This window comes from Dipteris shenzhenensis, chromosome 26 (genome assembly GCF_047967505.1).
Source record: "Dipteris shenzhenensis isolate YYH24624 ecotype China chromosome 26, Dip_SZ_1.0, whole genome shotgun sequence".
Classification (NCBI taxonomy): Eukaryota; Viridiplantae; Streptophyta; class Polypodiopsida; order Gleicheniales; family Dipteridaceae; genus Dipteris; species Dipteris shenzhenensis.
Genome location: NC_141621.1, coordinates 51,413,975 through 51,437,202, shown reverse-complemented (window position 1 = coordinate 51,437,202; position 23,228 = coordinate 51,413,975). Strand labels below are relative to the sequence as shown.

Genomic DNA, 23,228 nt, shown 5'->3' with positions numbered 1-23,228 from the left:
TGCTTAATAAAAGAAGTGGTTATCCTTGTAAACTAATAAACCACAACCACCAATAACCAAAAAACAAATCTTGAAGTTGCTAGACCCCTTTTTTGATTAAAAGGGATGTATAGTCCACAAAAAAAAAAAAAGATTACGTTTGACCTTAGCAAAATCCAGTATTCTGCATCTTCGTTATACTAGCTTAATTTTAAGTCAAAATATTTTCCACTCATAGTTTTCTAATTATTATATATTGACAATTTTAATATGTTTCCAACCTACATCACTACAAATGAAGATATGATTTATCACATAAAAGACACGTTCAAAGTTTTGTGATTGTAAAATCATCCTACAAGGCATCCCATCACAATTATCACAATTATTCAAGTATCAAGTATGTTTCCAACCTACATCACTACAAATGAAGATATGATTTATCACGTAAAAGACACGTTCAAAGTTTTGTAATTGTAAAATCATCCTAAAAGGCGTCCCATCACAATTATCACAATTATCAAGTATCAAGTATAGAAATAGCCCAAAGTTTCCATAAGGAGTAATGAAAAAGACTCCAAAACATTATGTTGGTGGTTCAAAATCTCCATCGCAAAAAGTATTATTATAATAGTCCTTTCAAATTTTGTTCAACATCATGAAGGTGTGCAATCTGCAAAAACCAGGCCTTGAGGCATGCAAGATAATGCTGTGAAGATCTCTTTTGTACTCAAGTTAGCTTGGTGACCAAAAATATTATCTTTTCTATCCATATAAGTAATATGTAAATAATATAGCCCAATTTTAAGTCAAATACACTCACAATATTTTCTATTTTGTTATTTGTTGTATATTCCAATACATGTTCATATTATTTCAAATAAGTTTTCAACCTATGCAAATGAAAATGAAGACATGATTTATCACATAGAAGACATGTTCAAATTTTTGTGATGTAAAATCATCCTTCAAAATGTCCTACCACAATTATCAAGTGGAGAATAATTAGCACACTATCCTTGTGGTTCAAATTACTCATGGAAAAAAGGATTTCTTATATCCAATCCAAGGTACAAAAGGAAATGTAACAAATATAGCCAAATTTTAAGTCAATATTTTACACTCATAGTTTGGTATTTTGCTACTAGACGTGTTGAGTTCATGTTATTTCAAGTAAGTTTCCTACAAAGCGTCCTGCCACAATTACAACAAGTAGAGAAACAAACCAAAAATTTACACAAGGAGAAATGCAAAAGGCTCCAAAAAAATTGTTCTTCTGGTTCAAAATCTTCATGGAAAAAAGGATTATTATAGATATCTTTTCATTTTGTATTCAACATCATGAAGGTTCAGTCTTCAAAAAAATACCATTTTTGTGGTTCAAAATCCTCATGGAAAAAGGATTATTATAATAGCCCTTCCATTTCTGTTAACCATCATGAAAGTACAGTCTCCAAAAACTAAACCTTAGGGCATGCGGGACAATGCCTGGAATATCTCTTTTTTACTCAAGGTGGCTTGGTGAACAAACATATTATTTCTGCTATCCAATCCAAGGTATGAAAAGAAGATGTAATAAATATGTTTGCATGGAATATAGGCATCCAATTTGCATGATCGTCCAATGAAGTCTTCACAATTGTAAGAAATGTCAACCTTGTATTCAATACCTTTTTGCATTGATCCTTCTGTAGAAACAATGAACTCAACATGCTCCATGGCCTTCACAATTGTTGCGTCCTTAACAATGCATTTCATGACCAATGACCTCTGAATTCTATCTTCCATTTCTTTGGAGATTTTGTTTCGCCATCTGATTGCTTTGCCATCTCGACGCCGAGGTCGATCTTCATGCAATACTATTGTTTCATCATGGGCTTGAATTGGTGAAGCACAACTTGCACCCACCATCGGAGTTGACACTCCTAATATGACAAACCCCGAGCTTGTCAACCTGGCAATCTCTACACTTGTCAAGGATGTTCCTGATTGAACCTTCCACCTTCTTGGTGATGGTCCTGGAATACCTGTAATGCTAGTTGATGGCTTCCACGTGTGGGTTACATCATTTCCACAAAACCAAATCATTTGGGAGCGCACTCCAATTGGTGTTTGAATCCTCCCAAATAATGATGGTGCAACAACTCCACATCGATTTTCACGATCCTTTATATTGACAAGCTTGTTACATTTTCCTCCTTGTCCACCAAGCCAAGCCTAGCAACGGACTTGGCTTGTTACAAGAACTCTTTGTAATGCCCAATTTCCATCATGCACTTCATATTCTTGTACACTCTTGGAATAATCATCCTCAAAACTCTCTGTTGCAAATTTAGTACTAGATTTTGGAGACATGGAGTATCTTTCCTTATTTGCATAACTGCACTTAGGGCGGTGACTATCATCCTCACATATATTTGAAGGCATTGACTTGGCCTTTTCCTTCACACAGTCTTGTCATCTCCATCATTAAAACATACTTCAGATACAACACCCATTTCCTTTGCAACATTACTTGTTAGATCAACAACTGTTTTGGCACTAATGTCAATCCAAGATTTTGAAGATCTTTTTTTTAAGGTCTCTAGACTCGGCCCACTTTCGATAAACTGGCCCTTCAAAAAAGATGTGTATCTAGAGCTTTGTAAAATTGCATTTGAGAGGTCACTAATAGAGGCATTGTAGAGACCAACATATTTGACATGGTTCAATCCAGCCCTCCAACTACCATGAATAGACTCTGCTAGATTTGTTCGAGGTATCAAGTACTTCTCGTTATCTAACATACTCTACAAACCAAGCATTGCAGAGATATTGTAATGGCAAAATTACATTATTAACATGATAAAAAAAAATTCAAGAGAAATACAAAACCAACCTCTATAATGTAGTGGCCCAAATGGGAAATCCTAGCATGCCACCATGCAAACCAAGTTTCAAGCCGTGGCAAGTCTGAATCACTTGCATGGCCTACATTCCACCATGCCCTTAGGCTTCTCATTTTGACTTCTGCAGCTTGCTCTGTAGAGGCATCCTTCCAGCATCTACATCGGATTTTAAATTCCTCTTGGCTGCCAACTTTTATACATGCCTTTGCATGGGAATGAAGACTTTGCTCTCAATGGAAAAGGCAAGAACGCTCTTTCCCTTCCACTATATTGTCAGGGCCACCATTGAAAGTGGCACGTACAGCTCACCAGTTGGCTTGGGCCTCATCTGCCATGAACCCTTTGAATTCAGCATTGTCAAACCTTTCTAAAACCATTACTTTGTTGAGAGTATCCCAAAATAGAATTTGTGCATCAGTATCTTCCACCTTGAAGTCACAAGTTGCAATTGTTTGCAACTCTTGGATAAAAGGATTATACACATGGCAAGCCATGGTAGTCCAATCTTTTATTCGCTTCACAAAGTCAAACAACACCCAACAATGACCCAATTCTCCTCCAGGTCTCATTTTATTTACCAAATCAACCCCTAAACCAGAATCTTGGGTAGACATTTTAAATACATGACACCTACTGAATGAACTATGTTGCAATTGTCCAGGATACACTACACTTTGGAAATAATTATATCTACAATGTCTTTTCAAGTATAAAATTCCATCTAGCCCATCTGACACAGGTCGAGAGTCACGTCGACCCTCCTCAATCCATCTTGATAATCTATACATAGACATAAAGTTGGTCAATATTCATTGTCAATAACATAATTTAATAAACCAATGCAATAACAAATATTTTGGTAATTACATTCTTTTGTCGAGCAAAGGTTCACATTGTTTTAGCAAATCTTGTAGCTCAACATCCGACATCTTAATCCCATCTTGCACTTTTTTAGACAATAAAGTTTCCAGAATAATGTCTTAGAAAATTATATTTTGTATCCCTTTAGGGCATACAGCACCACTAGCCCTCACCATTTTAGAAACTTTGGTTTTAATGGCATCCTTTGTTCTTCTAGTCGAACCATCTCCAATGGGATGATTATGATGGCCATGGTGTATGACTGCACGAGTAAGATTCACACCATCTCTACATTCTGGCATGCAGAGTAACATTTCACAGTAACATCTCTCCAAGCAAATTGATGGATGACCACAATGTATACATGATAAGGAGCCATATGATTCAATTGACACATTTGCTGGGGCCACTCTAATAAATCTCCCATCCCATTGTGTCTCATTCTCTATCCCAATTCTTTTTTTATAACCACAAGTTACATTTATACAACGGAGGTGACCTCCACATTCCTTTCTATGAACCACACGAGGAAATACTATATTTGTTGTAATAGGATCACTCCAAACATGACCATCAAATTTTGACTCCGTACCTTTTGTGCGATGTTTCATTGAAGTAGCTGGTAGCTCAAAGAAAACATCACCATCATAAGTAGAAGGCAACTCATCCACAGTGACATGCATTTCAACCTTCTCATAGGCCTCACGCAATCCGTTCTTTATAGATAGTTGCATAATAATCTCAATGATACTATGTTGTTTGTCATTCTCAATGTTGCTAGCTGAACCATGTTTCCTTGCCTCATCATTTTTGTTGCAAATAGAGTAGAAATCTTTTTTGTTTTGGTGCACTAGAGTCTTATGAAGTTCAGTCATCAAGCTTGAATCTTTTTCCCTTCACGGTGAAAATATCACCAAACTGCACATCAAGGTGAAACATTTTGTATCCATCGTCATGGACTTCGTATTATTGCAGCTCCATTGTCAAATTAGACCCATTATCACCAAAGTGCTGATGGACAGATATGGACCCAAGTGTGATTTGAAAATGGCTAGCAAGCACCATCTCTGACAACACTCCTCTACCTATGGAAGTGCGAACAAACATATGCAAAGATCTATCCTCATTCTAAATTATGACCGATTCCATAAGGATGGAATGGTTGAGCTGTGCAACTCAATGAGATGAAGTCCAAAGAGCGAGATCAACAGCAGAGTGTTCGTTTTAAGAACTCATTTGAAACAAGAGTCTGCCGCAAGAAAAGTTGCTCACAAATGTTCTTCACATAGTGCCCATTGTTTATACTCACAACTTTGTAAGATAGGTCTTGTGAAAGTCGGCACAAGTGTGACAATGGTACTAAACCATGATGTAAATTTTAGCCATCATTTGTTAACAACAATATTATAATACCATGGACTCTTAGACCTTTTAATCCCCATTATTTCTTTGACACGTATGGGAGTTATTGCAAGCCATTCTCACTAGCAATGACATTTCATTATTGCTACATATTCATTCCAACAATTTGATATAAGTATTTTAAAGTTGATAGATAGATATAAATTATAATTATGGTGAACAAGACATGGTTGGTTAGCACATCTCTAACCTTTTGAATATAAATTATGATGTTAAAAATATGCCAAAATACTGTTTCATCGATGAAAGGGGTCTATTGAACTCTATTTTTCATCAATTATTAATGAAAGGTAGAGGCCAATAGACCCCTTTCGTCGACGAAAGGGGTCTATGGGCCTCTATCTTTCATGAACCATTAATTAAATCTAGAGGCTTGAAGAAAGGGGTTTATTGGCCTTTATATTTCATTATTTTTTCCAAAAGGGGTCTATTGGCCTCTATCTTCCATTAACAATAAATAAAAATTATTTTCTCCAAAAGGGGTCTATTGGCCTCTATCATTAATTGAATATAAATCAAAAAGATATTTAATTGTATGTCGATAAAAGGGATCTATTGGGCTCTATTTTTTTTAATTTTCAAAAACAATTATGAAAAATTATCAACCTCACACAGTAATGATGTTTAATTAAATTATCACTCATCATTGCTGCATTCTCATTAGTAGTCGAATTCGTATGATAATCATTGTAAGTCATGGTTTCTATTAACATCATAGTTTGGTAGCATTTCTATAGCCAGTATGTCATCCCGTCATGATGAATAAAATAAACGCATTGATTGTAATGATTTGAAATAATAAAAACGAGTGCTAGCTAATAAAGAGGCAATGTTAAGTACTTGGGTCAGTCGAGGACATGTGGTGGTCCCTTGCTAGCAAAGGTAATCTTTATCATGGAAGAGGGATGATTATTTCTACAAATATCAATGTGAACTTTAATTTTTATGAGAGCCCTTAAGAAAATTAAAGGCCAATAGACCCCTTTCATCGACGAAAGGGTCTATTGGCCTTTAATTTTCATGAGAGCCCTTAAGAAAATGAATGGCCAATAGACCCCTTTCGTCGATGAAAGGGGTCTATTGGCCTTTCATTTTCATAAGAGCCCTTAAGAAAATTAAAGGCCAATAGACCCCTTTCATCGACAAAAGGGGTCTATTGGCCTTTCATTTTCTTCTTCTTCTTCTTCTTCTTCTTCTTCTTCTTCATCGTCTTCGTCTTCCTCTCAAGCTCTTCTTCTTCTTTATCATCATCTTTTTTCTCTCATCCTTCCCTCCTCCATCGCCCTCCTCCCTTGCTTCCATTCCCCTAATCTTCCTTTGCTTTTTGTGCCGCACATCTTCCCTCCTTCGCCTCCCCTTTGCCCCCGATCTCCGCCCCTAGTAGCTTTCTGGGAATTTCAGTGCCTCTTGGCTAGTTTTGTGCGAATATTGGGTTTTCGGAGCAGAGAGGTTTAACTCCTAGGAGTAGCCCTCACGCAGAATTTGGTGGCTTTCAGTGGGCATGGTAGGGCTCGACCGAGACGCGTTGCCTCCCTCGCTCCCTCGCTCTGCCTCCCTCGCTTTGCCTCCCTCGCTCCCTCACTCGGCCTCCCTTCGTTCCCCAAGAAAGATTTCAGAGAGCATCAGCTTCTCTCCCCTACAAACTGTCACATCTTGATCTTGCCGACCATGACTCATGCTTGGAGCACTGCAACATCAAGAACAATGGCACTTTGAGAGTGAACAAGCTAGCAAGCAAGCTAGTCTAAAGAGTTTTGGAAAATTTCATGTGTTTGACTAGAAGTTGAAGGAGATGGTCCTTCGATGAATCACACAATTTGACACTGATTTCTAGAGATACTTTACAGGAACACTGTTGCCTCTTTGCAGCGGTTCTTTGCCAGCAGATGAGAGGTATTGAAGAGAAACACACAGCTTACACAAAATTTATTCAAAAATCTCGTGCCTCCTTTTCCTCATGTGCCTCTTCCCACTCTTGTTCCATTTCTATCTTCCCCGCTGGGGAGTCTACAGATTGTGCTTTCATAGCATCTATGGATGCATTTGAGTTATGTTCATGGATGGAGCTTCGCGCCTCCTCTGCTACAGTCTCCCCATTTCTTTTGCGCCCACTCAAATCCACAAGTTTGCATCCTTGCCCGTGGCTTCACCCCATGGTGGCTATTTCCATCAAATCGAACCTTTTAATGCTACACTACTTTCTACATATCAAATTCATCGGCCGCTCGTGAGGAAATCGATTAGCTGCAAATATATGGGCGAATCGAGGAAACAAAAATTTGCAATGGTCCACTTTTTACTGTGTTCGACTAAACGCGCTACAATCTAGCCTCTGTCGAAAGTCTGGCTCCCTTGCTCTGCCTCCCTCGCTCCCTCGCTCTCCCTCCCTCGCTCCCTCACTCTACCTCGCTCCCTCCCTTGCTCCCTCCCTCGCTTTGCCTCTCTCCCTCCCTCCCTCCCTCCCTCCCTCGCTTGCCTCCCTCCCTCGCCTTGCTCTCCAAGGCTTCTATGATTTGCATACTATGTTTGCAGCATCAACTTGGATATTTTGAAGTTCGATACCTCTCAAGGCTTCTATGATTGTTGGTTGCCTATTTTGAGTAGTAGAAGAGACTCAATAGGAGTTTAATGATCAAGATTCTTGGTGCTTTTCCCCAATATCTCCCTTGTGATATTAGGGAGGTTTTTTGTACGTATTTTTTGAATTAAAGATGTATAAAATGCAAAAAAACATGTCTTTTTTAGTCAGTCATTGCAAATTGTTGACTAGATCATTATTGCACAGTGAACATATATACCAAGCTATATAAACAAAATACACTATGTGGTTTAAGGGCACATCACGTGGTATTCCTATACACCACATGATAGTTTGACATATGTACGCATAGCACTTGGAGAATTTTTAGTTTCCCTTTTAAACACATGCACTATTATGAAAATAAGGCAAGGAGGGGGAGGCAAGGAGACGAGGAGGCCTTAGGAGACACAACACAGTATATTCGAGATATTTTTGGTCTTGTATGCTTAATACTTTTCTTTCTATGCTTTTGTTGTCCTGCTAGTCTCCTCAAGCCCCATCATCTCGCCAAGTGCAGCTTCAATTAGTAGCATCACGATCAAGCTTCAGGTATTTTCTATTTTGAAGCCTCTTGGGCTTTCTTTGTATGCTATTGAAGTAATGCTGGGACTTAATTGACCTTGTAAGTCTATTCTATGCCATGCAATGACTTTTTTTTTTAATTCATTTGTGTCACATTGGCAGGATGGTAAAAATAAAAACTTCTGAGAGGAGGGGGAGAGGTGGAAGAGGAGAACAAGGAGGCAAGAGAGGTGGAAGGACAAGTAGCAAGAGAAGTTTGCAAGTGGAATCTACACCAAATTTAGAGATTTAAAAAGAGGTTGAAATTGGAGTTGAAGAGGATAAGGAGATGGAAGACTTTGAAGACACTACTATAATTGTGGAGGAATCTTCTAAGAAGAGAAAGAAAGAGGATAAACAACTAGATGAGGAGTTTGAGCAAGAGTTTCCTGCTGCACTTGATATTGGCTAGCGGAAGGATGTTATTGAATCTCTTGCAATCAATCCTGGAAAGATTGCTCCCTTGATCCCATTATGTCGTTGTGTTGTAAACACAAGAGTGAGAGGCCTACGAACTGATATGGATAGCCTAAAGCAAGCTCTAGAGGCAGAAAAATATATTCAACAAAAAGGAATGTTTATTTTATCTACAACACTTCCGGATGGTGTTTCACAAGAGGTGACAGATGAAATTGAACAATCATGGGATTCTTATTGGAGGGATGTAAATGCAAAATTTGAGGCACAGGTTGTTGATGATGCTGATTGGTCATTTTTGTCTCGAAAGATGTTTTTTGTGTGGGAGGGGAATCACCGTATTGTTGCATGGATGTCTCTAATTGAAGAGAAATTCAAGACATCAAAGGCATGGCATATTCGAGTTTTAGCAAGTTTTATTACTCCAGAGAAAGAAACAAAAATGAAGCTAATAGCTGCTCTTCAAAGGTTCAATCTGTAAGTGCGAGTTCTTGCTTATATGTGTTACCTTTTTTCGAGATTTTAGGGGTCTTGTGAACAATTCTTAATATGTTTGAAGCTATATATTTTTTATTTTTCAGCCTTAATGAAACATCAATTATTAAAACAAATCTCAAGGATTATTTGTACAACATGAAGACAATGTGTTTGTGTGATGAGAATGAGTACTTATCACTTTTTTTTGAGGAAGAAAAAAAGACACTTGGGCAAATGAAAGCAGTAAAGTATCAAGTACTTGGTATCCTTTGACATCTCTGATGCTAGGGAGAATGGTATTTGTAGTAAGTTTCATACCATTTGTCATGGATGTCTTTTGAATTAGAACTAACTAATTCATTGTACTCATTCATTTCTTTGGAATATATTTTAGCCACTATACAAGCAAGATTATGAGGCAAATCTAAAGGAACTTCAGCCAAATTTGAGTGTTGTTGATATGGAGAAAGCATTAAAAGTATTCGAAAGGATGTGAATCTCAAGTATGGTCGAAAAATGATCAAGGTATGGTTAATTTAATGATTCTTAACATAAAGTTGATTTTTTAAAGTGTTCATGTGTTTTTTGAGATTGAGAAAGAACTCATAATATTAAAAAAGGATGTAAATATGATGTTTGTTTAGAAAATGATCAAGGTATGATATATGCATGTATTGTATGATCAGAAAATACAGTTGAGTGTGACGACTACATGTATTGTTTATATGTAGATTTTGTCTATTGTCAAACCAACAAATGGTGAAGATTAGAGCCTCCCATTTGATGACAAATCATCCATTGTCACATTGGAAAAGTTGTATAACATCTCCATTGCAAAGGTCTCAAAGGAGACACAACTAACAACCCTCATAATCTTAGGGTCAGATTCAAATTTGAGAACAAGTTATGGAAGTATTTCTTGGGGTGCAGATTTTGTCATTCTTGATCTGCCTACACAACTAGAAGCTCTTGGAGTAGAGGATTCCACGTCTCCATCTTGGGATTTATTAACAGAGGACCATGTACACTACTCCTTGCTAGTAGCAACCACAGTTGTTTCCGATTCTAGCTAGATCTTAGTTATGTGTGCTCCTCATGTTCTTCATTTGGTTGAACGTTATGCTAGGATCACTAGATTGGAGTTTGCATGTCGAATGTACATGCAATGCTTGGATACATATTGTACAATCAAAGTTGGTAGTATTGATCATAACAATGACCTGTTGAAAGAATTTATGCTCTTGTATAATGAAATGGCTTGTACTAAGTATAAGTTTAATTCTTTTCTTGTCTTTAGGTGGATGTTGTGGCTTTATGCCTTCTTCATCGGGCTGGTATGTCTTGTGTTTGTAATCCTGGAAATGCTTCCGTGGTTGGTACCAAATTGGGCATTGCTTTTGGAAGTAGTTTGTTTCATCATTATTTACCAACAAGTGAGCAGACTATAAAACATGGAGAGAGTATTCCATGGAGAGGTGCATTGGAGAAGGCTCCATGCATGATGTTGTACTTCTTGGAGTTGTTGTGTCCAATTTCTAGACATGTGGTGGACTTAGGTGCTCGGACTGGGTTCTATGCAAAAAGCATGTGTGCATTCTGGGAGAGCATGCTTATCTATTGAGAATGATCCTAACATTTGCAATGCTATATTGCAACCATTTTTGGATGGGCAAAAAGGAAAGGGAAATGTGTTAAGCAACCATGGGACTCTAAATGATTCCGAAGATATGGAAATGGTTGTTAATCTTCCAGATGACCAGTAAGTATGTTACTCTCGTCTTTTATTTTTTTAAACCTATTTGTTGAAGAATATTATTATCAATGAGGCATTGATATTGATTGATCTATTTTAGCTTTTTGCCTTCTTATGCAAGTGCTATGGCTGAGATGATGTGTAATGACATTGCATTCAATGCCCCCATCAAAGAGAGAAGGCATCATCACAATATCTATGTGGATGACATCAGTAAAGAAGATTGAGTCTAGTGATTTGACATGAGTTTTTCCCTTCAAGCAATTCATTTTGCTTGTGATGCCCTAGTATTAAACATGCATAACTTTTGTGGTGTCTTGCACCTATTTCATTTGCTAGAGATGTAGTAATCATATTGAAGAACTATTAGTACATCATGTGAGTACCCATGAATATTAATCTCAATATCACATATTCAATTTTGAGCATGTTGGTTTCATAAAACTTTTTCTATTTGCTAGAGATGTGACAATCATGTCATATCTTAGTTAAGGTTTGCATGTCAAAACTATGAGTTGTGTACAAATGACCATCATGGTGAATTGAATCTTAAAGTATCTCCTTGATGCAACTAATAACTGTTTCGGCATAGATGCATGCAAATTTGCACCCTAAATTCTTCACCATGTGACTTGCAATCATTTCATCGATAAATCACTATCTATCATGATAGTATGAATGATGGATGATATAGGTGGAGGGTGTTGAAATAAAGTAGACATGAAAAGTAGCTTTGTGAATAAAGGGATCTTATAAGCCCTAAATACTATTGGAAAGAAATGTAATTAAATGTATATAGCATCTTTGTGGGGTAGTTTTATGACTAAAGGGTGTGTGATGTTAGCGGCATCTTTGTGGGGTAGAAATGTATATAGTATCTTCTTGGGGTAGCTTTATGACTAAATGGTGTGTGATGTTATGATAAAATTGTCTACGAAATCACAATATAGGCCATGCTCAGAAAAATGTGCTCAGACCAAGACGCTCAGAGAAAAGACATACCCTAAAAATTAGGGTGCGGTAGGCTGCCTAAGGGGAAAGGCAAAATGAATTATGAAATTTATAATAAGTTAATTTAAATTAACAATATTTTAAATTGAACTGAAAAAAGTAAGTTGAGAATATTAGAATTGTATGCTTTTTTCCTTTTTTACATTTAAAAAGGAAAGATATGCTTTTACCCAAGAGTTTTTATGCTATTTGAATAAAACCTTCATAATTGACATTAATTAAAATCAATCTAAGGGCTCATATTCACAAGGGCTAAAATCAATCTAGGGGCTCATATTCGTTACACATGGCTCACAAAGAAAGAAGAAAAATATGATTTCTGTAAGTTTTGACTCCTCAGTTGTTCTTGGGTCTGTTTGCGGTGTGGCAATGGCAAAGTTTGGGATGGACGTCCATCGTGTGTTTTGAAGAAAGGGAAATACCTAACTTTAAACTAAGCAGGCAATAGTAGGTCCAAGCAAATGTTGTGTGTGTTTAAGCTTTCCCTTCTTGCGAGTACCTCAACATAGAAACAGATAAGAATTTAGAATATGCAAAAGCAAAAGTCAACAAACAAGGTAAAATTCAAAACATATATATACATATATATATTATACTTTATATAAGCACACATAGTGTGGGCGGGGAGGCGACACACTTCCTTCCCCAAAGAGTTATAATCCGAGGGAACGGGCCCTTCCCCATGCGCCGAGATTGGAATCATCGAGAATATTAGCACCGATATTGAGTATCACGAATATGTAAGAGATTGACACATTACTTAAATCTCAATGGGTGTGTTTGTATTGTAAGTTGAGCATCCAAATTCGTGTATGCACCAAGTTTGTATGTCTGCTTCACTTTTTGAAAAGATGCAAAAAACACGTCTGAAATGGAAACGATATTAAAAGATGGTATTATTGAACAACAAATCATTAGTCTAGATTTTATTAAAATTATATATATAAATTGCTAGATGTAGTGTTGGAATGTAAATGACATTTTCAAGAATACATTTCAGTTACATTAATATAAATTATTTTTACATGCAAGGAAAATCAAAGTTTCCTTCACCATATAAGTGTAGCACTTCAAGATCGGATGATGGGATCGACTTTGATTTTTTTTCTGTGTGTCTATATTAGCTTGACATTTCATCTCCTTTTTTTGTATGTAAATATTCTTCTCATCAAGAGACTTCTGGATAATCTTCCAATATTTTTTTTTTGGATTTCTTGATTCATGGGTACTTGTTGACGATGCCATTGTTATGAAAGTAATTATCAAGAAGTCAAAGCTTACTGTATTGAGCTGTATGCCTATGATGCCTTGCTTAATACTAAAAAATCTACTAGATCTCGATCAATTACACACTTGAAATCACACAAGTCACTACATCATTACGTTACCCAACAAAAACATCCAAAATCTCTATGCATGAGTGCATTAAAGAATTGTAATATCGATGAGTGCATAGATGTCCTAGATCATCCGTAAGCTAATTCTTACACAAAAAACATGAGGACAAGGAATCGTACAAATCTCTAATCAATCCACATCACTGATTTTCCATTTGCGTGAGAAATTTTGCAGATCATTCAGACATACTAAGTCCCAATAAAATGATAGAGATTTTATCTTGAATGGGTTTGTGGGCAACTCCCATGGTCAAACTTGGATTTGAGCCCTTTGAATTTCAGCATGGTGAGCTCGTATTCTTGTAAACATTGCATGGAAGAGTTGCCATTTTCAAAGAGAATGGCTCTAGCCCCCCTCTAGCCTCAACACAGCATTAACACCATAAGAGGACTCCCTCTTCTTGAAAGGTGTAATGTTGAGCCTTAAACAAATTCTCATGTAACTTGGGAGCTATTGCCCTGCATTGGCAAAGTCATCACGTGATCTTCCTACAGAAGAGCAGGTCCTCTTAGTGATGATGTACATAACAAAAAGCAGGCCGAGGAGTCAACGCTCAGGAGTATGCAAAACTTTAGGACCATGGGGATGGATGAGAAGAAAACCGTAGCCCATTGTAAGTGCTCTCCATGCCAGCAAGTCACTTGAATCTACTTCGAGTTGACCAGTGACTCTTTGATCGATAATGTCCATGCACCACATCTCAGTGATGAAGCTCTAAAAATAACACATGCTCTGAAAATGAAAATAAGCTTCTCTCGCTTTGCCCCTCATCCCTTTCTCCCAACCCTCGGCTTCTCCTCACCTTCCTCCCTCATAGGCCGCTCAACCTTATCTCCCGAACTAATAGCTGCTTCTACAAGCAAGGCATTTAAATGTGTAACTCTCACAAGGCAATTAGGCGATTTGAAGCAACCTCTAAACAATATTATCATTGCCCTCCTTCAAGTAGGCACTACTTCATAAAAATTTTCAGAAAAAAATGCATTTACGCATACTTGAACATGGAAGGCTCGAGGACAAACCTGTAAAACAATCTAGGTAGCCGAAACATCCACCTCTAATGAATACTAATTCAAATTTCCCAACATTGATCCAAGCTTCACCCGATAGGCTAGAACAAAAGTTTGACAACCACTTCCGATCAACGCCATTTCTACCACAACGCTGCATTGCTACCGCTTCAGATCAAACATATGATAAGCAATTCCTACCCAACTTTCATCAAGTAAGACTAATTTGAATTTCCCAACAGATTATTTGATGAGCTCTCAATATTAATTCTTTAAGTAGCGATGCAACGAATGTGTTGCCAATGGGGTCAACTTCTGGTAATGGAGTTTCTATCTCTTGGGTCTATATATCTGACTTGCCTCATCATCTACTAGACTCACATCATTCTATTTTTGCCCCGCCGTAGAATTCAATCAATACCTTTTTCTGAGCTCTCTTTTTTTTTCCTTCAAAGGCTCAAATTTCCTTGTCGATGTTCTCATCCAAAACTACAAAAGCATCATCTTCCATATCTTGGATGGCGGTAGCTCTTCCCTTGGATTTCAAAAGAGTCAAGAGAGGGAAGAGAGTTTATCGATTTGGTTCTGCTTTGTCCATTGTCGACTCCAACTTTGCTTGGTAACGATACAGCCAGGAATAGTACACGCAAAACCTTAACTTCAAATTCTTCACAGTTGTTGTCGAGAATAGGATGCGAGATGGAAGAAGAAGATGGGTGAACATTGTTAAAGGTGAAAAACCAATAGATCAATCACTGCTCATTGGTATGAAATCTATCTATCTAGTAATCCAGCAACATGTCCTCCAAATTTGTAGTGCTAATATAAAGCAAAAAATCAAGAAAGTCCCACCATTATATCTTTAGGAAGATCAACGTCAAGAGATTATGACATGTGGTTATATGAGGGCTCAAAAAATGAAAACTTCCCTCTAGGCTACCTACCATAAAAAGAGAAAAAGTGAAAATTTCAAGATGTATATGAGAGTTACAACTTCTCCCTAATTCATATTATGGTAGGAAGGAGTTCAGTAGAGACCACATTTCCTTAAAAGTACTTAGGTTTGGAGAATTGGAAATATTCTGAAAATCCCTCCCTTGCCTTCCCATATTTGATATTGTATTAAAGATTAATTTATGATCGATTATAATGGCTTCAAGTATGAGGTTTCCAATATCTTTTTTCTACTCATCCAAGGAATATGGTATACATTGTTATATGAGAGCTTCAAATATGGGATTGCTAAAGATTAGGGAAACTCTTTTAAATTGATTGAATTACCATAATCCTCAAAAGAGAGTATAGTAGTAGGGAGGTATTTATATGAGTTTCTAAAATGTTCACTATTTGTTCATATATAGATGATGTTCTCTAAAATGAGGGTTATAATGAAAAATAAGTAAGTATATGGCTCCATAAATGAGAAATTAAGAAAGAATTGTATATTCCTTTGAGAAATATACAAGCATGGTTGGTGTCAAAAATTATCCCTCGTACTTTTCTGCTTGTAGGTTTTTGCGCGAAAACTACCCACATCCTTTAAAAGAAGGCAAACTTTGCAACCTCCTACACAAAAGGGGTGTGAAATTTGAAAAGAATTCATTTATGACCCTACATTTGGAAGCCCTATTTCTAAAAAAATATCACTCTTTGATCTTAGATTATGAAAAAGAAAACATATAATTTTCTTGTAATATAATCTTATAATTTCATTCTTCTAAATTCAATAAGCTAGATTTGTGATGCATATTTGTTCTCTTAAACTTCTTTATTAGTTTGCAACTTTTAATTCCTGTTTTCTAAAGAACATTTATTTTTCATCAAATTTCAAGGAACTATTGTACAATTGCATATGCTAATACCTTTCTATTCATTTGTAAGTAGAGGCATACATAAAATGCAAACATCTCAAGTACCCTTGAAAGAAACAACTAAAATGGATGGCATAGCTTATGTCGCATCCATCTTTCTAGAGTATGTATGATTGGCCTAATTGCTTAGAATAATAGCCTATACTTCATTCCACTAACAATTCAAAGGCATGGATTATTTGTCTAAACAAACTAGCATAAAATAAATACCATGCTATTTGTATTTGGGAATAACATTTGAGATGCACATAATACATTTCCAAAATATGCATATAAACATCTTCATAATTGGAAACACATGCAATTAGTTATCTGTAAATATGGTACAAATATATTTTATTAACATATTAGCACTTTTTTTACACTTTTTTAAAAATGAGTTTAGATTTCCTTTGCACATTTTAACTTATAACAAGGATTCTTAGTTCTTGAATCAAAATATCAAATAAAAAATAAGTCACATTGAGTCCAACAACTTTACATTAAGAACTACATTTTGAAAACCTATACAAGTACAATGAAAGAATGGTAATAGTCTACATCTTTAATAAATACTCACCCTCTCCCAATGGACTCCCTTGCTCCACCTTTCTCATCTTCTTATCCATTGGAGTGAGGATTTCCTGCTTCTCTAGTTCTAGAACCTCCCTTTTCTCATCTTAGATTGTAGGTTAGGGCTCAATAAAAGCTACCTATACTCTACCATTATTAGAGACGGACGTGGCACCCACATTATTACACAAAAGCATACTTTCATCATCTATTCACAATGCTTTTAGGTACTATATATTTTTTGGCACTAAATAAAGGCATATCATTGGAAAAAATAGTGGATCATTGGCAACCAACTTGCCTTGGAATGTGAATCAAAATGAGCATTGGTATACGTGCCAATACTAGCATCGGTATATTTTATAATTATTGATGATAATTTTGATGATTGTTGAGGACAATTCTGATGATCATTGGTATATACACCATTACTAGGATTGGTATATTCCACGATCATTGGTGACACTTCTGATGGCAATAGCATCATGTATGCCAATTTAACAAATTTACTAAAAGCGATTTTCTTTATATCTCATAAAAATATTGCTTTGTACTTTTGATAATTTGAAAGATAAAAATTTTGAGAACTTCCATACCAATTTTGGACTGAAATACATTTATATAATCATGAAGATGAAATCAATGAATCAAATCTTATTTTGCAAATACAAGCTAATTGGCAAAGGTAGAAAATCTCTATCTATGATAGATTAATCAAGAAGTAGCATCTACATGAATATTTGCATCTTTAATTAAGTCTTGCATTCAAAATAAGTCTATCTCACTTCTATCCCTAAGTCTTCTATATCATTGGGATTGATAGTAGCTAAAACTTGATTATTTGATGGTGACGATGATGCAATAGAAGTAGTAGATGATGATGGATCACCTTTTGAGAGTTCTTCTCCACCAGTAGTAGATGGATCAATTGGAAACACTGGCATCTCTATATACATGTCTATATCTTCAAAATATTATTTAATTAGGGCAACAATTGGACCACATAACACCAGCTTGGATCATAACAATATGGATGAAAGATAATCTACATTCACTGTAGTAGAAGTAGTAGAAGATAATAATGAATCATCTTTTGAGACTTCTGCTATAATAGTAGATGGATTAACTAGAAACATGGGCATCTTCGCATCCACATCTCTATCTTCATAAAATGATTTACTTTGGAAAATAAATTGGACCACCTACCATCATCTTGGATCAAAATAATAAAGAAGAAGGATCACCTATGTTTGACACAATTATCAATATGATTCTTAGATCAAGAGATATGGCTTGATCAAGAAGAGTGGGCAAAAAGGTGATGTGGCAATCAAGTACACATGTAGTGTGTGCCTATGGAGCACTATGATGATTGTGCACAATGTGCCTAGAAAGGGTTATGCATGATTGGCACTATGTTTGGCACATGATAGTGCTAATAGGGCAGATGACATGGTAGTATGACATAGTGTGATCACATGGCAACATGGCTTGTGACATGGTAGAGTGATGTGGCACTGCAAACTTAGTTGATGATGTGGCAAAGAAGGCTAACATGGCTACCACATGTCAAAATATGTGTTAGACATGATCACAAATTCATGATTTACCAAAACCATAGAAACCAAGAACAAGGGAACAAGTAGGGAAGAGAAGAGAAAGAGAGAGTGACACTACATGGAGTCCAATCTGCCCCCCCGAGATGGTGGCTTTTGCTTCCTATCTAGAGTATTTATATTTGTAATTCCAAAAAGCAAAGAGCCAATAATAGTACATCCAAGAGCATCCCTTGTCCATAATTGGAGGGATTTCTCAACATAGCTCCATGAGCTCAAAATATCACAAGGCTTAATATGCCCTCGTCCACAATTAATAAAATAAATTAGCCCACGGCTTGATATTCATTACTTACAATATGGCCCATGGCCTTTAGTAACCATTTGATACTTCAATCAATCCAAATCACCTTCACCATCTTCGCTTCCTTATTATCCAACTCATCATCTGTACTCAAGGTGCCAATTGTGTTAGTTGCTATAATCAATTGATGAATCATCACCCCAACTAATCCCAACACAATTGTATGCTTGATATACAGACATCAAAATACACACATTGCGACCCATTGCAATATCACCAGTAACACTAGCAATATTAGTATTAACATGGAATCACCCCCAAAACTAACAATCTAGCCTAGCAAAACATAGGTAGTTAGCCATCCCCAACTAAACTCCACAAAGCATCCACTAGGACCCCCACCACGTCTAGTGTGCTCCTATGAAATACTTTGCCATAGTTACACTTGACTAAAATAAAAATAATTTCCATAGCAAGAAATATCAGAAATATAATTCCATAACATCCCTCTTTCTTGGATTGCAATTGACCTTATTTGTGTATTTGACTTTCTGAGTCAACGAGTAGAGATGTGAAGAGTACTCTCTTGGATATCCATAAAGTATTATCATGATCAAAAAAGATTCTTCAATAGAGATTAACCTCCCATTAACAAAAAAGATAATGAATTTTAGCCAATTCAAAACTTATGAAATATTATTTTTATTCTTATCCTGTACTAAGAGAAAGCACTATATCGCATCCATTCATTGCTTATGTTATTTTGGTACAGGTCCAAGCATTATATTTGTCATATTTATCAATATCTATACCGTCCCATACCTATATGATATTGAGAAATAATAACAAATAAAAAGCATAATTCTTTTTCCTTATGATATTTGAAATAATAACAAATACAAAGCATAATTCTTTTTCCTTATGATGTGAGTAGCAGTGAGTGACATATACTATGGGTATATGTACGTCATTGTCTAATCACACATCAAAGTTTTCGACTTAACTTGGTAGCTAGTAATGATCAAATATGTATTTTCTTCAACTGCTAGAAAATACATAGAAGATATTATCTGACATACCAACTTTTTTTCATTATCTAGAAAAGCAAATTTGTAAAGAAATTACTAGAGCAAAAAGCTTGCCAGCCAACAATCATGCCTTCACTCTTGCTTAGCAAAAATGTCATATGCTTTTTCTTCACTTTAATTTTCTCTAATTCGGTTCACTTTAGTAGAACACTTTATCGAAGCATACCATATTTATCACATAATAATAATTTTGCTATCTGCAATTAAGCTAGGATCGGTGTCTACTCAAGCAAGCTATGAGGATAAAAGCCCTCTAAGTCATTGTATTTCTTATTTCATACATACGACACATAATATAAGTCTTCTCATCCTTATCAATGCACATAATCATGCTTATTTAATCATTAAAAAAAAATTATATCCTAGATCCTATATAGGCTTTCAGATTTTATTCTCCTTTTTATGATATTTTAATATTATCTATCACTCTTCTTTAGATTCAATCAAGTCCCTTCCATCGCCATACTATTATTTCTTGTCTCTATATGAGTACCTCTATGGGAGTAAGAAAAATGAAAATATGACAAAACAAAAATATGGGAATAGATACATATATCCTTTGTCATTTCAAATCTTTGCTTGCTTGGTTAAGCCCCAATCAACTTTCTGTTGCTTCCTGTTCAATCATTGGCTTGATATCTTTGTGGTTCAAAATAGATTCCTTGTTGAGCCTCTCTTTCATAGTGACCCCATCATATGCAACTTAAGAAAAGCGATTAAGTAGAAAGAAAGAAGAAGGATAAAAGATTTATAGCCAGGGAAATTAATATTCACTAGCTTTGCCGACTCCAAGTCATACACCCACCACCGAAGCATGTCCTCCTTGTAGCTATTTTCTTCCCTCTTCTTCAGGTCTGTTTTTGGGAGTAGGTCATCCAACATCATTGTCAAATAGAACAAAAACATTCCAAAGCCTTTTGGGTATGCCATAGATTTGTAGTAGGTGGACCGGCGTATAGATCAGAGCAAATAATGAATCAACTACCTATTTCATTTTTTAACATGGATGCCTCCCTTATATTTGTAATTCCAAAAAGCAAAGAGCCAATAATAGTACATCCAAGAGCATCCCTTGTTAAACAATTAGAGGGATTTCTCAACATAGCTCCACAAGCTCAAAATATCACAAGGCTTAATATGACCTCATCTATAATTAAGACAATAAATTAGCCCACGGCTTAATATACATTACTTATTACAATATGGCCCATGGCCTTTGGCAACCATTCTATACTTTAATCAATCCAAATCACCTTCACCATCTCTCCTTCCTCATTATCCAACTCATCATTTGTACTCAAGCCGCACCAGTTGTGTTAGTTGTTACAATCAATTGATGAATCATTACACCAACTAATCCAACACAATTGTACGCTTGATATAGAGACATCAAAATACACACCTTGCAACCAATTGCAATAACACCAATAACACTAAAGATATTAGTATTAGCACGGAATCACCCACAATACTAACCATCTAGCCTGGCAAAACACAGGTAGTTAGGCATCCCAAACTAAACCCCACAAAGCATCCATTAGGACCCCCGTCGGATGGCAAAGCATCCACTAGGACCCTTGTCGCATCTGGTGCGCTCCTATGGAATACTTTGCCATAGTTACACTTCACTAAAATAAGATAGTTTCCATAGCAAGAATATCGAAAACACAATTCTATAAGAGTCACGGATGTCCATGTGTGCTTTCTTCCATTGTAGAGCATATCGCTAGTGTTCGCATTAATGTTGCATTGCATAAAGGCGTAAATAGAGAGAAATAGGTGAGTCTTGCATATCAAATGTGGCGACCTCTTTTGAGAGATTGTTGTAAAAAATAGTACAAATCACTTAGTCACTTGACTCCATTTCGTAGTTATGTAAGAGTCATTCAATTTTCAACCTACTTCTTATGCTTAAAAAAATGTGGTTCCTGATCAATCTATTAAGGGGGTTGCATGCTAAGGTGGATAATTGTTGCTTTATGCAGAATCAACTTGACACTCTATTACCAATGGTGTACATTAAACATAAGTTATTGAACAGTTTTGAATAGATGTTTAATATTCAAGGTTTCCAATTAGTAGAATTATGGTAATTGATTCATTTTGCAAACAAGTGAAGCTCATCTTTGGTCTTGATAAATTTAATCAACTATTCACATGCCCTCTCATGAATCAACTAGGGTTTTAAATACAAGTATGATCTCTATTCAATACTTCCATGTATTGTAATTGGAGTTGTCTAGCTGAGTAGATGACTCTGTACTGAGATTGCTAAATGTAGACATGATGCAAAAAATGTACTCAAACTACTTGTGAAAATATTGCGTGTATCAACTACAATCTTTGAACTACCAGAGTGAAGATAGAAATCCACTCTAGTGAAGATGGAAAATGCAATATACCCAATCTATTATTACAAGTCTTGATAGGTCCTAAACATGTGCATAAATGCTAAGATAATAGCTGGGTAATGCTTTATAATGAAGGCATGTGAAGTGCAAAATGAGTACAATGCAATATGCCCACTAATACAATGCCAATACCTTTGAAAACTCTAAACTCTACTCAGTAAATTGTGGATGGTCAGGCTTAAGGATATGTGATAAGTGTAAAACTGCATGTGAACGAAGGGATTGACTACAATAGGAACTCGTCGGGTCAGTTCAAGCAATGGACTAATTGGTTTTTAGTCTCCTCTGAGATTACCTAAGCTATCCTAATCTACGCTACACCAACCATCATAGCAATGAAAAGTAAGAAATATTATCTTTTCCTAGTCTTTTTTAATGTATTGGGTTGGATACATTGATGGAGAGGCTTTAATGTACAAAAGAAGTGGTTTTAGAGTAGAGGCTCAAAAAATATCAAATACCAATGTCAAAACTTGCATGTGAGTTAGCAATAATCACATAGAGCTTAAAAACCTAGTCGATCTACCTTTTTGGACCACCCTTAAATTCCTCATGGATCAAGAGAGATGACTTGATCAAGACGAGGGGGTAAAAAGGTGATGTGACAATCAGGTGCACATTTAGTGTGTGCTTGTAAAGAGGCATTCCTGTGGAGCACTATGCTGACATGGTAGTTGTGTGCACATGGAGAGTGCACATTGTGCCTAACAAGGGGCAATTTCGCCTAATTGGCACTGTGCCACATGGCAATAGGATAGGGAAGATGACATGGTAATATGACACGGCTTAGTGACATGGGTTAATGATATGGCTAAGCTAACATGGCTTTGTGATGTGGCAGAATTGATGATGTGGCAAATAAGGCTAATGTGGCTAGCACGTGCCAAAAACTTGGCGAAGCCTGCTATGTATGGTGATTTTGACCTTGTTATTGACCAAAGGTCATCCTGTTCTCCACATGGCTATGACATGGTATATCGTTCTGGAGGAGGTCTATAGGAGATGTTGGCAAGGTTCTGTCTTCCTTAAAGAAGATTTTGTAGATGTTACCAAGATTCTGCCATCCTTCCCAAAATTTTGTTGATGTT

General features: G+C 36.3%; 1 pseudogene across 1 annotated transcript; it reads left to right on the top strand.

Annotated features, from left to right (window-relative positions):
* The first annotated feature begins 8,254 nt into the window (after positions 1 to 8,254).
* On the top strand, positions 8,255 to 9,190 carry LOC147885245 (uncharacterized; annotated as a pseudogene). Its single transcript, XR_015543539.1, has 2 exons — positions 8,255 to 8,280; positions 8,416 to 9,190. The product of XR_015543539.1 is annotated as an uncharacterized LOC147885245 (transcript).
* The last annotated feature ends 14,038 nt before the right edge of the window (positions 9,191 to 23,228 follow it).